The following is a 17728-nucleotide window of genomic DNA, read 5'->3' as shown; positions in this document are numbered from 1 at the left end:
AAAAAAAAAAAAAAAAAAAAAAAAGCAAAAATCTTGGTAGTTAAGGACCTTAAGGGGAAAAAAGGACTGCAAAAAATGAACAGTCTATCAGACAAGGAAAGAGCCTAGCCATGTCAGAGACACTAAATGAATAGAAAAGTCCCAGCACTGGGTCAGAAGTAAGCAAGGCCCTGCATTCCCTCCTTGAGATAAGGAGTCCCAACCCCATCTAGTTTATTATTTACTTTTAATTTTGCTTATTTTTTAGTGCCAACCTTTCATTTAAATTCCAGTTTGAGAACACAGAGTGTAATATTAGTTTCAGGTGTAAAATTTAGTTATTCATCATTTATATATGACACCCAGTTCTCATCACAACCAGTCCCCATCTAGTTTATACGGTCTCTTGGAACATGCCCACAGCTCTCTTCCCTTCATCCTACCTCTGTTTCATTATAATGTTAAAGTCTCCACTCGAAGAGCAATACAAACCTCATGAACATAACATACAATGTGTGTATAGGCATGTTTCCTAAGTACTAACGCACGACATCACACCCACCTGGACATGTGATGACAAAACTCCCTTTGTGAACACTCAACTTAACCCTAAATAAAAGAAACCCACTCCCTCCTAACTGGGGAGTCACAGCTTTGTAACTTCTTCCCCAGCATCTTCTTTGCTACAAAAAACATCCTTTGTATGACAATTCTGCCTGTTATAGTCACTCTCTGTAACTCACCAAGAAGTGAATATTTGCCTGAGAATTAAGTATTTTGTGCAGCAAAAACTAGGCACAGGTCTCACATTAAAGAAATTTCAATATTAGTCTTAGGAGACAATTTTTTTTTAAGATTTTATTTATTTGACAGACAGAGATCACAAGTAGGCAGAGAGAGAAAGAGGTGGAAGCAGGCTTCCTGCTGAGCAGAGAGCCTGATGCGGGGCTTGATCCCAGGACCCTGGGATCATGACCAGAGCAGAAGGCAGAGGCTTTAACCCACTGAGACACCCAGGCACCCCGGAGACAATTTTTAATACAGAAGCCAATCAAACGAGTCTCTGCAAGTTCTTGGAGAAAATATTTTGCCTTCAGATGGCAAAATCCTCTGATTTAAGTGGAAATGAAATCTTATGGAAAATTACGTTGACCAAAAGCCATTCGAAAATTGTTTTTATGTGCTTAGGCTTGAGAGTGTGGAAGGAACTCAAGTCTCAAGTCTTCTTGAAGAAAGGGAAGCACTACAGGACAAAATGAACATTAAGCTTCCTTTCTAGACTGAGCGAGTGTAACCCTTTTTCTGAACCTTTGGCTTAGCTAGAGTAGTGGACTTTGAGAGAAGAAAATGTCAGTGAGCTGTGGTATGTAGTCCGATGACACTCCAACTGAGATGACTGCTCTGTCCTAAACCTGCAGTGGATTTCTGTCACAGTTCCTGTAAGATTCCCTTGCCATTCATAAGAAAGCAGTGAATATTTTGCTATGTTTTCCATTCTTTTATGTGTGAGCAAGTTGCGGTGTTTAACAAGCATCCTGAGCAAGAGTAGAATATATTTCATTTCAATTGAAAATAAATCACTTTGCATCAAAATCAATTTTGCCTGAGAATTAAGTATTTTGTGCAGCAAAAACTAGGCAGAGGTCTCACATTAAAGAAATTTCAATTCTTTACTTATAGCATAAAAATAGTTTTTATACATACACAAGCTCATAAAAGGAGTTCAAGGAAATAAAGCCTTTGTATGGTAATTCTGTAATTCCTATGCCTAATAATTCACTTCTGTGATGCCACTCCATGAGAAATTGTTTTCAAAGTCATATAAATTTGTGTCTTAGACTAATTTGTTTTCCTATTATTTTGGATTATGGCTGAGTTAAAATTTGCTATTGAACACTGTCAATAACATTAATGAAAATCAACTTTGATTTCACTTCAGTAATTTGATAAAAACTAAAATTTACCCTAATGAATTTTAAAAATTTATACAAAGAAATAAAATTAAATTTAAGAAATGTCAATTCTTCCTAAGAGCCCTTTTTGTTCTTCGCAAGAAGTTTGCCTTTAGTTTGAAGAATGGGGGAACCTTGAAACTGATGCTAAATAAATCATGTATTTATCTACTTTATTAGCAACTTGTATAGAAGAAATTTGTGACAAGAATTTAAGATCTAGCTGGCGAGGATGTAGAGAAAGGGGAACCCTCCTACACTGTTGATGGGAATGCAAGCTGGTGCAACTATTCTGGAAAACAGCATGGAGGTTCCTCAAAATGTTGAAAATAGAACTACCCTATGACCCAGCAATTGCACTACTGGGTATTTACCCTAAAGATACAAGCGTAGTGATCCAAAGGGGCACGTGTACCCGAATATTTATACCAGCAATGTCCACAATAGCCAAACTATGGAAAGAACCTAGATGTCCATCAACAGATGAATGGATAAAGAAGATGTGGTATATATACACAATAGAATACTATGCAGCCATCAAAAGAAATGAAATCTTGCCATTTGCGACGACGTGGATGGAACTAGAGGGTATCATGCTTAGCGAAATAAGTCAATCGGAGAAAGACAACTATCATATGATCTCCCTGATATGAGGAAGTGGTGTTGCAACATGGGGGGTTAGGGGAGTAGGAGAAGAATAAATGAAACAAGATGGGATTGGGAGGGAGACAAACCATAAGAGACTCTTAATCTCACAAAACAAACTGAGGGTTGCTGGGGGGAGGGGAGTTGGGAGAAATGTTCCATTTTCATATTTGAGAAATCTCAATACTGTGAAGATGTCAGTTCTTCCCAATGATTTACAGACTCAATACAATCCTAATTCCAACAAGTTTTTTATGGTTATTGACAAACTGATTCTTAAATTTGTATGAAGAGATAAAAGACCCAGAAGAGTCAACACAACAGGGAAGGGAAAGAGCACAACTGGAAGACTGATGCGACCCAACTGGAGACTCAATATAAAGCTACAGTAACCAAGACAGTGTGGTGTTTGTAAAAGAACAAATACATCAACAGAACAGAAGAGAGAGCCCAGAAATAGATTCACACAAATATATGCAATTGACCCTTGACAAGGAAGCAAGACAATGAAGTGAGATAAATCTCTTTAACACAAATAGTGTTTAAATTGGACATCCACATGCAAAAAAATGAATCCAGACCCAGATCTTACCTTTCAGAAAAATTACCTCAAAATGGATCATAGATCAAAATATGTAACACTAAAGAATAAAACTCAGGAAAAAACAAAAACAAAAAAAGTCTAGATGATCTTAAGTTTGGTGATATATTTTTGTTATAACCTTAAATGAGTAATCCATGAAAAAAATTAAAATGTTGGAATTCACTAAAATTAAAAATGTATTCTCTTTGAAAGATACTGTCACGCAGGGGTCCCTGGGTGGCTAAGTCATTAAGCATCTGCCTTCAGCTCAGGTCATGCTCCTAGGGTCCTGGGATCCAGCCCTGCATTAGGCTCCCTGCTCAGCAGGAGGTCTGCTTCTCTCTCTGCCTTCCACTCCCATTCCACCAGTTTGCATTCCCACTCTCACTATCTCTCTCTCTATGTCAAATAATTAAAATAAAATCTTAAAAAAAAGACACTATTATGCAAATGAAAAGGCACAGACTGGTAGAAAATATGTGCAAACACATATGGTAAAAGAATGGTATTCGATATATATGAAGAATTCCTAAAATTTAATATTAAGAAAATAAATAACCTAATTAAAACTTGGATAAAATATGAATAGATCCCCCATGAAAGAAGATACATAGATAGCAAGTAGGCACTTGAAAAGATGTTCAGAATCTTAAGTTACCAGGGAATTGCTAATTAAAACAATGAGATGGTCGCCTGGATGGCTCAGTTGGTTAAAAGCAGATAAAAGTAATTATTTGCTATTTTTTAGAGATTTATTTATTTATTTATTTGAGAAAGAGAAAGAATGTGAGAGAGAGAGAGAACGAGCGAGCATGAGACATGGGAAGGTTAGAGGGAGAATGAGACTCCCCATTGAGGAAGGTGCCTGATGCGGAACTCAATCTCAGGACCCTGGGATCATGATCTGAGCTGAAGACAGTTGCTTAACCAACTGAGCCACACAGGCTTCCAAATCTTTACTGTTTTAAAGTGAAAACCTCTGACTCTTGATTTTGAATCAGGTCATGGTCTCAGGGTTGTGAGATCAAGCCCCATGTCAGACTCTACACTCCACAGGGAGCCTGCTTAGCATTCTCTCTCTCTCCCTCTGCTCCTACCCAGCACAAATGTGCAGATGCACGCTCTCTCCAAACAAAGGAACAAAACAATGAGATACCCCTGCATTGGTTTTTAGAGCACCAAACATCCAAGACACTGACAGCACCAAATGCTGGTGAGGATAGAGATTAATAGGAACTCAGATTGATTGTTGATGGAATGCAAAATTGTACAGCAGCTTTGAAAGACAGTGTGACAGTTTCTTATAAAACTGAGCATACAGTCCAACATGTGAATTTCATGGCATTTACCTAAATAAATTGAAGAACAAATTTAGAAGACAAATAACCACACAAAATCTTTCATAGGAATGTTTATAGCAGCTTCACTAATGCCAAAACTCGAGAGAAAACAACATGTCCTTCAGCAGGTAAATAAACTGTGACACATCCAGGGGATGGAACATTGTTAAAGGGTAAACAGAAATGAGCTAACAAACCATGATATGGCATGGGACAAACTTAAATACATATTGCTAAGTAAAAAAAGCCAATCTGAGAAGTTTATGTACTGTATGACATTCTGGAAAAGATAAATCAATGGAGGTAGTAAAAAAGCTCAACAGTGGCTAGGGCGTTTAGTGGAGGGACAGAGGGAAAAAAAGGCAGAAAATGGTATTTTTAGGGCAAAGTACATGTACATTACTGTAACAGTAGATACATGTAGTTCTACATTTGTCAAAAGCAATAGAATTGACAATAGGAAGAAGGTAAATTAAGAACTTTAATAATAATGTAACAGTATTGGCCCATCCTTTTAACAGTTGTATCTCACTAATGCAAGATACTAACAGTGGGAAATGACATACATGGAGGAGTAAAGGGTGTATAGGAACTCTCTGTACTTCCAGCTCCTTTTTTGGTGAAATTAATACTGCTCTAGGGGCCCCTGGGTGGCTCAGTCTGTTAAATTTCCAATTCTTGATATTGACTCAGGTTCTGGTCTCAGAGTTGTGAGACTGAGCCCCACATTGGGCTATGCATGGGTCGTGGAGCCTACTTGTGATTCTCTCTCCTCCTCTGCCTCTGTCCCTCCCCAGCTCTCTTTCAAAGAAATAAATATTTTTTTTTAAAACCTGCTCTAAAAATATGATCTATTAATTAAAAAATCATAAAATAAAAAAATTCAAACATTTAAATCACTGTAGTACAAGTAAGTAGACTAAATTCTCAGAAGACTGAGATTTTTAGGCTAGGTGAAAAATCTAAATTCAAGTACCTGCTTTTACTAAAGATACATGTTAAATCGAAGAGCACAAAGACACAAACTAAAGGGAAGCAAAATTATGTACTATGCATCTTGAATCATAATAAAGCTAGAGTGACTAGAATAATTGTCTAAATACAAGAATAAATAGATAGTGGGACAAGGAATATTGCCAGAGGGCAGAAGTGACAATTCATAATGATTACTGGCTCAATATATCAGAAACCTCAACATTGATAACTCTGTATTCCCCAAATGATGGAAATAATGGAACTGCAAAATAGCTGAAGTAATATTTGGCAAAATTAGCAGGCAAAAATAGCAACAGAGATACCGAAGACCTGAATATCACTATTGATTACTGTATCCCAAATGGTATTTCTAGAAAACTACATCCAGTTCTTCTCTGGAACACATGAAACATCTACCAGTGTAGACACTGAGCTGGGCCAGAAAACAAACGTCCTTCAATTTCAAAGGAGAGCACTCTTTCAGACTATGTCCTCTGACACAACAGAAGCAAATTAGAATCAGTAAAATTAGATACTTGAGAGAGTCCTAAGTATTTAAAAATAACAACAACAACTTTCTTTTTAATAACACATAGGTCAAAAAAGAAGAATTCATGGGTCAATTTAGAAAATTACAAGTGATTTTAAATAAATTATGATGAACATATTACACACCAATATTTGCAGAAGGCATTTATTATGCTTAGAGAGAAAAACATAGCTTTACATTCTTACAATAGAAAATAGGAAAGGCCTAATATTAATGATCTAAGTGTTCATCTTATAAAGCTAGAGAAGAACAAATTAAATGACAAGGATGGAGAAGAAGGGAAATAATTCAGTAAGGAATCAATGATGTAGCAAGTAAACAGTAAATTCACAAAGCCAAAAGTTCAGAAGTTTGTCCTTTGAAACAATCAAGAAAATTGTAGCAACCTGTAACAACAGTGACACCAGAAGAGAGGAACACAGATACAAAGACAAACTGTTACAGTGATAATGTAAAAAGGTCTTACCACTAAAATTCCAAGAATATAAAAAATAAGTAACTAATGAACATCTTTACTCCATTACTTTGTTGAGGTACAAAAACTGTCCCAATTTCCCTGTCATTCTTAAGCCTTTCAGACAACTAATCACATACCAAATGAACAACTCAACTGTGTGAAGTTACCATAGAGGAAAGAGCAAAGTAACACCTTACATGCAATTAAAATTTGACTTAGGTTCACACTTACTAAGCAGATAAAAGTAATTACTATTTTAAAGTGAAAAATCTCAGAAATGAGGGAGAATAAGTAGGAAAGAGTTAATAAATAAAAAACACACTTCAGAGATGAAAAATAAGTGGTAAGAAATACTAGGGTGACTAAGTCCACTTATGATTCCTAAAAGGAAGAAGTTTAAATTTCTTTTCCTAATTTTAAAACTCACATGTGGTGTTGAGGACTGGGTGTTATAGGTAACTAATGAATCATTGAACATTGTATCAAAAACGAATGATGTCCTATATGTTAGCTAATTGAACATAATAAAAATAAATAAAAATGGGGGGGAGGAGTCAAGATGCTGGAGGAGTAGTAGCCTGAGATCCCATCAGGTTGCAGGAGTTCAGTTAGATAGTTACCAAAACATTTTGAACACCTACAAATCTAAGAGGAGAGCAAAGAGAAGAGCACTAGTTCTAGAAACAGAAAATTGACCACTTTCTGAAAGGTAGGACATGCAGAGAAGTAAATCCGAAGTGATGGGAAGATAGACCATGGTGGGAGGGGCCAGCTCCTGGCAAGCAGCAGAGCAATGGAGCACAAAATCACTCCACTGAGGGACATGGTTCCAGAGGCTAAGCAGGGGTGGACCCCTTGTGGGGACAGCATGGTCTCAGGTCCCGTGGGGTCACAGAAGGATTGGGGGTGTTTGAGTGTAGCAGAGCTCACAGATATTAGAGTGGGGAAGCCAGCTACAGAGACAGAGTCGATGAGTGAGCTCTCAGCTCAGGATTACCTTAAACTGTGATCCATGGTACAATCAAACCACTGCTCTTTGGGCAGGGACCCCACAAATGGCAGATCTGGGGAGACTCACCTTCCTTCTCAGAGGTAGGAATCTGCTGGGTTTGGAGACTCCATATAGGGCTGTGTGCCAGAGACAGAAATGCTTGGTCACAGGCTGGGTGAGCTCAGAAGGCAGCCAGAGACCAGGGAGACAGGAGTGATAGAGTGCTTTTCTCTGAGGGCGCACTAAGGAGTGGGCCCCAAGCTCTCAGCTCCTCTGGGCCAGAGATTTTCATTTTCATTTTCATTCCTGTCCTCCAGAGCTTTACGGTAAGTGCTCAGGGAACAAAAGCTCTGGAGAGCAAACCTGAGAAGATTACTTAGCCCAGCCCCTGACAAGGGTGGAGCAATTCTGCCTCAGGCAAAGACACTTGAGAATCACTACAAAGGGCCTCTCCTCCAGAAGATCAGCAAGAACATCCAGCCAATACCAAGCTCACTCATCAAGAAGAACAGCAGAATTCCAGAGGAGGGGAAAGCAAAGCATGGAATTCATGGCTGTCTCCCCATGATTCTTTACTCTTGCAAAGTTAACTAAATTACTTAAATTTTGCATTTTTCTTATTATAATTTTTTTAACTTTTACTCTTTCCTCTTTTGATGTTTTTTGATTAGTTTATCTTAAACTTTCTTTAAAAAAATCTTTTTGAACTTTCATTATTATAGTAATATTTTATCCTTCATTGTATCTAACTTTATTTTGTGTATACATATAGGGTTTTTTTCTTCTAAAAAATTTTGGGATACAACTTCTAATAGATCAAAATATACCCTAAATCTAGCACAGGGCTAGATTTCTAGTCTCCAGCCTGAGCAAATTCTCTCCACTTTTTTTTTCTTTCTTTTCCCAACCAATTTATCAACTCCTTTTTTAGAATTTTTAAAAAAGATTTTATTTATTTATCTGACAGACAGAGATCACAAGTAGGCAGAGTGGCAGGCAGAGAGAGAAGGGGAAGCAGGCTCCCTGCTGAGCAGAGAGCCAGACCCCCGGCTGGATCCCAGGACCCTGACACCATGAACTGAGCTGATGGCAGAGGTTTAACCCACTGAGCCACCCAGAATTTTAAAAAATTTTTCATCTTTACAGTCATATTTCATCCCTTCATCATGTTTGCCCTTATTTGTGTGTGTGTGTGTGTGTGTGTGTGTGTGTATGTAATTTTTTTTCTTTCCTTAAAATTTTGGGAGGTAGTTTCTTCTAAGAGACCAAAATACTCCCAAAATCAAGTGGGTGTCTCTGTTCTATTCACCAGTCTAATATATATATTTTTTCTTTCTTTTCTTTTCTTTTTCTTCTTTTTTTTTTTTTTTACTTCTTTCTATCCCCTTTCTTCTCCCCATGATTTGGGGTCTCTTCTGATTTGATTAACACATATTTTTCTGGGGTCTTTGCCACCCTTTTAGTATTTTATTCTCTCATTCATATATTCTTAGCTGGATAAAATGACAAGGCAGGAAAACTCACCACACAAAAAAAGAACAAGAGGCAGTACTGAAGGCGAGGGACTTAATCAATATGGAAATTGGTAATATGTCAGATCTAGAGTTCAGAATGATGATTCTCAAGGTGATAGCTGGGCTCGAAAAAGGCATGGAAGATACTAGAGAAACCCTGTCTGGAGAAATAAAATATAATCAAACTGAAATTTAAAAAGCTATTAATGAGGGGCAATCAAAATGGAGGCTCTTACTGCTAGGATAAATGAGGCAGAAGAGAGAATTTGTGATATAGAAGACCAAATGACAGAATAAAGAAGCTGAGCAAAAGAGAGACAACTACTGGACTACAAGGGAAGAATTCGAGATATAACTGATACCATAAGATGAAACAATATTAGAATAATTGGGATTCCAGAAGAAGAAAAAGAAAGAGATAGGGGAGCAGGGGTATATTGGAGAGCATTATTATAGAGAATTTCCCTAACATTGCAAAAGGAACAAGCATCAAAATCCAGGAAGAGCAGTAAATCCCCCTCAAAATGAATAAGAATAGGTCCATACCCCGTCATCTAATAGTAAAATTTACAAGTCTTAGTGACAAAGAGAAAATCCTGAGAGCAGCCCGGGATGAGAAGTCTGTAACATAAAATGGTAAAGATATTAGATTGGCAGAAGACTTATCCACAGAGACCTGGCAGGCCAGAAAGTACTGGCATGATATATTCAGAGCACTAAATGAGAAAAACATGCAGCCAAGAATACTATATCCAGCTAGGCTATCATTGAAAATAGAAGGAGAGATAAAAAAAACTTTCAGGACAAAGAAAAACTAAAAGAATTTGTAAACAACAAACCAGCTCTACAGGAAATATTGAAAGGGGTCCTTTAAGCAAAGAGAGACTAAAAGTTATAGACCAGAAAGGAACAGAGACAATATACAGTAATGGTCACCTTACAGGCAATACAATGGCACTAAATTTGTATCTCTCAATAGTTAACCTGAATGTAAATGGGCTAAGTGCCCCAATCAAAAGACACAGGGTATCAGAATGGATAAAAAAAAAAAATTATGCTGTCTACAAGAAACTCATTTTAGACCTAAAGACACCTCCAGATTTAAAGTGAGGGGGTAGAAAACAATTTACCATGCTAATGGACATCAAAAGAAAGCTGGAGCGGCAATCCTTATATCAGATCAATTAGATTTTAAGCCAAAGACTATGATAAGAGATGAGGAAGGACACTATATCATACTCAAAGGGTCTGTCCCACAAGAAGATCTAACAATTTTAAACTTTTTTTTTTTTTTTTTAAAGATTTTATTTATTTGACAGAGAGAGATCACAAGTAGGCATAGAGGCAGGCAGAGAGAGAGAGAGGAGGAAGCAGGCTCCCTGCTGAGCAGAGAGCCCGATGCGGGACTCGATCCCAGGACCCTGAGATCATGACCTGAGCCGAAGGCAGCGGCTTAACCCACTGAGCCACCCAGGTGCCCGATCTAACAATTTTAAATAGCTATGCCCCTTACAAGGGAGCAGCCCACTATATAAACCAATTAATAACAAAATCAAAGAAACATATCGACAATAATACTATAATAGTAGGGGGCATTAACACCCCCCCTCACTGAAATGGACAGATCATCCAAGCAAAAGATCAACAAGGCAATAAAGGCCTTAAATGACACACTGGACCAGACAGACATCACAGATATATTCAGAACATTCCACCCCAAAGCAACAGAATACACATTCTTCTCTAGTGCACAAGGAATATTCTCTAGAATAGATCACATTCTGGGTCACAAACCAGGTCTCAACTGATACCAAAAGATTAGGATCATTCCCTTGCATATCTTCAGACCACAATGCTCTGAAGCTAGAACTCAATCACAAGAGGAAATTTGGAAAGAACTCAAATACATGGAGGCTAAGCATCATCCTACTAAAGAATGAATGGGTCAAGCAGAAAATTAAAGAATTTTAAAAACTCATGGAAACAAATGAAAATGAAAACAACTGTTCAAAATCTGTGGGACACAGCAAAGGCAGTCCTGAGAGGAAAATATATAGTGATACAAACCTTTCTCAAGAAACAAGAAAGGTCTCAAATATACAACCTAACCCTACACTTAAAGGAGCTGGAAAAAGAACAGCCAATAAAGCCTAAACTCAGCAGAAGAGAAATAATAAAGATCAGAGTAGAAATCAATGAAATAGAAACCAAAGAAACAATAGAACAAATCAATGAACCTAGGAGCTGGTTCTTTGAAAGAATTAATAAGATTGATGAACCCCTGACCAGACTTATCAAAAAGAAAAGAGATAGGACCCAAATAAATAAAATCATGAATGAAAGAGGAGAGACCACAACCAACACCAAAGAAATACAAACAATTATAAGAACATATTATGAGCAACTATACACCAGCAAATTTGACAATCTGTAAGAAATGGATGCATTCCTAGAGATGTATAAACTACCAAAACTGAACCAGGAAGAAATAGAAAACCTGAACAGACCCATAACCAGAAAGAAGATTGAAGCAGTCATCAAAAATCTCTCAACAAACAAGAGCCCAGGGCCAGATGGCTTCCCAGGGGAATTCTACCAAACATTTAAAGAAGAATTCATTCTTATTCTCCCGAAACTGTTGCAAAAAGTAGAAATGGAAGGGAAACTTCCAAACTCATTTTATGAGGCCAGCATCACCTTGATCCCCAAACCAGATAAAGACCCCATCAAAAAAGAGAATTACAGACCAATATCCTTGATAAACACTTATGCAAAAATTCTCACCAAAATACTAGCCAATAATGTCCAACAGTACATTAAAAGGATTTTCCACCAAGTGGGATCTATTCCAGGGGTGCAAGTTTGGTTCAACATCTGAAAATCAATCAATGTGATACAATAATAAAAGAAAGAATAAGAACCATATGATACTCTCAGTGGATGCTGAAAATGCGTTTGATGAAGTAGAGCATCCTTTCTTTCTTTCTTTCTTTTTTTAAAGATTTTATTTATTTATCAGAGAGAGAAGGGGGGAGAGAGCAAGCACAGGCAGGCAGAATGGTAGGCAGAGGCAGAGGGAGAAGCAGGCTCCCCGCTGAGCAAGGAGCCTGATGTGGGACTCGATCCCAGGACGCTGGGATCATGACCTGAGCTGAAGGCAGCTGCTTAACCAACTGAGCCACCCAGGTGTCCCTAGAGCATCCTTTCTTGATCAAAACTCTTCACAGTGTAGGGATAGAGGATACATACCTCAATATGATCAAAACCATCTTTGAAAAACACACAGCAAATATCATTCTCAATGGAAAAAAAACTGAGAGCTTTTCCGCTAAGGTCAGGAACACGGCAGGGATGTCCATTATCACCACTGCTATTCAACATAGTACTAGAAGTCCTAGCCTCAGCAATCAGACAACAAAAAGAAATTAAATGCATCCAAGTCAGCAAAGAAGTCAAACTCTCACTCTTTGTAGATGATAGGATACCTTCTGTGGAAAACCCCAAGACTCCACTCCAAATCTGCTAGAACTAGGACAGGAATTCAATAAAGTGTCAGGATATAAAATCAATGCACAGAAATCAGTTGCATTTCTATACACCAAGAGCAAGACAGAAGAAAGAGAAATTAAGAAGTCAATCCCATTTACACTTGCACCCAAAACCATAAGATACCTAGGAATAAACCCAAAAAGAGGCAAAGAATCTATAATCAGAAAACTATAAAGTACTCATTAAAGAAATTGAGGAAGACAAAGAAATGGAAAAATGTTCCATGTTTATTGATTGGAAGAACAAATATTGTGAAAAAGTATGCTACCTAAAGCAATCTACATGTTTAATGCAATCCCTATCAAAATACCATCAATTTTTTTTTTCAAGAAATGGAACAATACTCCTAACATTTATATGGAACCAGAAAAGACCTTGAATAGCCAGAGGAATGTTGAAAAAGAAAGCCAAAGTTGGTGGCATTACAATTCCAGACTTCAAGCTCTGTTACAAAGCTGTTGTCATCAAGACAGTATGGTACTGGCACAAAAACAGACACATAGATCAATGGAACAGAATAGAGAGTCCAGAAATAGACCCTCAACTCTATGGTCAACTAATCTTTGACAAAGCAGGAAAGAATGTCCAATGGAAAAAAGACAGTCTCTTCAACAAATGGTGTTGGGAAAATTGGACAGCCACATGCAGAAAAATGAACTGGACCACTTCCTAACACCACACACAAAAATAGACTCAAAATGGATGATGGACCTCATTGTGAGAAAGGAATCCACCAAAATCCTTGAGGAGAACACAGGCAGCAACCTCTTTGACCTCAGAAGCAGCAATTTCTTCCTAGAAACATCGCCAAAGATGAGGGAAGCAAGGCCAAAAATGAACTATTGGGATTTCATCAAGATCAAAAGCTTTTTCACAGCAAAGGAAACAGTCAATAAAACCAAAAGACAACAGATAGAATGGGAGAAGATATTTGCAAATGACATATCAGATGAAGAGCTAGTATCCAAAATCTATAAAGAACTTATCAAACTCAACACCCAAAGAACAAAGAATCCAACCAAGAAATGGGCAGAGGACATGAACAGACATTTCTGCAAAGAAGACATCCAGACGGCCAATAGACACATGAAAAAGTGCTCCACATCATTCAGCATTATGGAAATACAAATTGAAACCACAATGAGATACCACCTCACACCAGTCAGAATGGCTAAAATTAACAAGTCAGGGAATGACAGATGCTGGCAAGGATGCGGAGAAAGGGGAACCCTCCTACACTGTTGGTGGGAATGCAAGCTGGTGCAACAACTCTGGAAAGCAGCATGGATGTTCCTCAAAAAGTTGAAAATAGAGCTACCCTATGACCCAGCAATTGCACTATTGGATATTTATTCTAAAGATACAAATGTAGTGATCCAAAAGGGCATGTGCACCTGAATGTTTATAGCAGCAATGTCCACAAGAGCCAAACTATGTAACAAAACTAGATGTCCATCAACAGATGGATGTATAAAGAAGATGCTATTAAAAGAAATGAAATTTTGCCATTTGCAACGATGTGGATGAAACTAGAGGGTATTATGCTGAGCGAAATAAGTCAATTAGAGAAAAACTATTATCATATGATCTCACTGATCTGAAGAATTTGCAAGGCAATATGGGGGGCTTGGAGGGCCTTGAGGAGAGCACAGGCAGCAACCTCTTTGTTTCATTTTTTCATTTTTCATTTTTCATTTTTCATTTTTCCTTGGAAGGAAAAAATGAAACAAGATGGGATCAGGAGAGAGACAAACTATAAGAGGCTCAATCTCACAAAACAAACTGAGGGTTGCTGGGGGGAAGGAGGTAGGGAGAGGGTGGTGGGGTTATGGACATTGGGGAGGGTATGTGCTATGGTGAGTGCTGTGAAGTATGTAAACCTGGCGATTCACAGACATGTACCCCTGGGGCTAATAATACATTATATGGTAATAAAAAAATAAAAATAAATAAAAATAACCATTCCAGTACTTCATGCAAAACATATTTCCATTACTGTGAGAGACAATGTGCTGAAAAAAGAGCTGAAATGATCACTACTTCATTTTACCTCCTGCTTTGATTTATACTTAAATAAGAAACATTTCTTACTACTACCAGTATGGCTATTTTTATTTAAGCAGAGTTAATATATGAATCCTCTAATTGTAAAATGTATATTGGTAAATCAAGGATTTAATATATCTACTGGCTGCAGATTGCAATTCTGTTCGTAGATGCACACTGTGTTGGATCGTAACGCTATGGTTCATATCAGATTAACTCAGGCACTATCTTATCAAGTGTTTTACATATTGTATGGATTGGGAGCTTAAGAATCATTTTTTAGCATAAAGAATATTTAGTTTAACATGATATGAATGCTACACAGATCATTTCACTGGGAGAGCAGTAAAGTAGGTCTGCACCTGATGAAGCTGCATATGCCATATTTTATGGGGAATCTTAGAAGGATTCTTTCTTGGAACTGATAATCATTATTCTAAAATAAATTACATTCTAATGTATTTTCAAATAGGGCATTTTACCATATTCTTCTACACTTTTCTAAAATAGGCAAGGTAAATATTGTTATCCAAAAAAGTGACTTTCCTTTTTTTTTTCTTGTTTAAGATTTTTTAGTTATTTGACAGAGAGAGAGAGAGAGATCACAAGTAGGCAGAGAGGAAGGCAGGCTCTCTGCTGAGCAGAGAGCCCAATGCAAGGCTCGATCCCAGGACCCTGAGATCATGACCTAGGCTGAAGGCAGAGGCTTAACCCATTGAGCCACCCAGGCACCGCAAAAGTGAATTTTCTTATGACAGATGGGCTAAATAGAAAGCAAACCATTTTTCAAAGAAATAAACTTTGAAAGAAAGCAAATAAAGAGAATAAACAAAGAAAATAAACATTTTTATATGTAACTCAAGAGTTGCTGGAGGATGCTCATATTCATGTTTTCCCTTGGAGGGGGGAAAGCTTTGATATTCGTGAAACAGCAGATCTCATTTTCAAGCATGCGGAAGATCAGAGGAAGATGGGGAAGCCCATTCAATGGTTTTTGTTTAGCTCCTCAAATATTTGGACTCCACCACAGTTTGGAGCTAAACATCCCCTCTTTGAACCAGCTTGGGCTTTGAGAATCTCTGAAATATTGTGCTAAGAAGGGTTGAGAAATATATTCAAATCATACTAAGTATGCATTTTAGTGTAGATATAGTGTCATTCTAAATATAAATACACGTTTATGATAAACAAAAGTCTGGGAAGAAGATATAGCTCAAAAATTAATACTGAGTGTAGCTGTAGTGTGATTACAGATGTTTTTTTTTTTTGCTTTTATAAATGATAGTCTTTCAAACAAAAACTTTGTTTATAAATGTTTAGTAACAACTACTTTATCGAAGCTATTGTTTTAGATTCTGAATAGTGATCACAATAGTCTTTATTATGTTGATTATAAAATTAGAGTGATTTCTATTTCAAAATCTAAATCTGATATGGTGACAATTTGTAGAATTTTGTACTTGAAAACCATGATTATTTCTGCATGATAAGAGTAATTCTTACTTTATTCTTTCTGTGGTTATTAAAAATGTTCTAAAATACCGTAAGACTATTATTACAAAAAATAGAAAATTGTCTTAAAACCTTACACTCATCTCAAAGTTATGATTTTGATTTCTGTTCCAATTGTTCTATCATCTGTCACTGAAAAAATTTCTCATTCTGGAAATATTACCACCTTGACAATTGTGTTTTTCTTCCTCACTATTTTCTTTCTTTCTTTTTTTTTTTAAAGATTTTATTTATTTATTTGATAGATAGAGATCACAAGTAGGCAGAGAAGCAGGTAGAGAAAGTGGAGGAAGCAGGCTCCCTGCTGAGTATAGAGCCCGATGCGGGGCTCGATCCCAGGACCCTGGGACCATGACCTGAGCCGAAGGCAGAGGCTTTAACACACTGGGCCACCCAGGCACCCCCCCACACACTATTTTCAATGGTTAGTGTCTTTTTGATTTTTTAAAGCTCAATTTCTGCCTTTTTTACAATAACTACATTAATACATGGTATTACTAAATAATTTAAATTTTGCTTTATCCACTCCCTTTTTATCTTACATTCTTTTCCTCTCATCTCTGTTCTTCCCTTATGGATTTTTGCTTGGATGTCATGAATTTGTGTTCTACTATGAACTTTAAAAAGTAACTTAAAATGAATTTAAGTTTTTATTTAAATTCCAGCTAGTTAACATGCAGTGTAATACTAGTTGCAGGTGGTACAATATAGTGATTCAACACTTCTGTAAGATACCCTGTGCTCATAATGACAAGTGCCCTCCTCAATCCTCATCACCTATTTCACCCATCCCTGCTTGTAACCATCCATTTTTTCCATTTTTCTCTATAGTTAAGAGTCTGTCTCTTGGTCTTTCTCTCCGTCTCTCTCCTTTACTTGTGCTCACTTGATTTTTAGATTCTACACATGACTGAAATCATATGGTATTTGTCTTATTCTGATTGGCTTATTTCACTTAGCATTACGTATTATAGCTCCATCCATGTCATAGTGAATGGCAAGTTTGTTTGTTTGTTTGTTTGTTTGTTTTTAATGGCTGAGTAACATCCCACCTATATTACTCAGCCATAAAAATAATGAAATATCACACATACACACACACACAACCCCTTCATCCATTCATCAGTTGACAGACGGACTGTTTCTGTAATTTGGCTATTGTAGATAATGCTCCATGTATCCCTTTGAATTGGTATTTTTGGATTCTTTGGGTAAATACTTAGTAGTAAAATCACTGAACTGTATGGTAGTTCTATTTTTAATTTTTTGACCAAACTCCATACTGCTTTCCAGAGTGGCTTCACCATTTTACACTCCCACCAACAATGCAAGAGTGTTTCCCTTTCTCCACATCCTTGCCAACACCTGATTTTCACAGTAGTTTCAAGTACAACTAATTTAAGACCAGATCTCCAAGTTCCATTTTTTTTTAATTTTTTATAAACATATATTTTTATCCCCAGGGGTACAGGTCTGTGAATCACCAGACACATGAAAAAGTGCTCCATATCACTCGGCATCAGGGAAATACAAATCAAAACCACAATGAGATATCACCTCACACCAGTCAGAATGGCTAAAATCAACAAGTCAGGAAATGACAGATGCTGGCGAGGATGCGGAGAAAGGGGAACC

This window comes from Mustela nivalis (assembly GCF_964662115.1).
Source record: "Mustela nivalis genome assembly, chromosome: 3".
In the NCBI taxonomy this organism is placed as follows: domain Eukaryota; kingdom Metazoa; phylum Chordata; class Mammalia; order Carnivora; family Mustelidae; genus Mustela; species Mustela nivalis.
Note: the sequence above shows the minus strand (reverse complement) of the source record.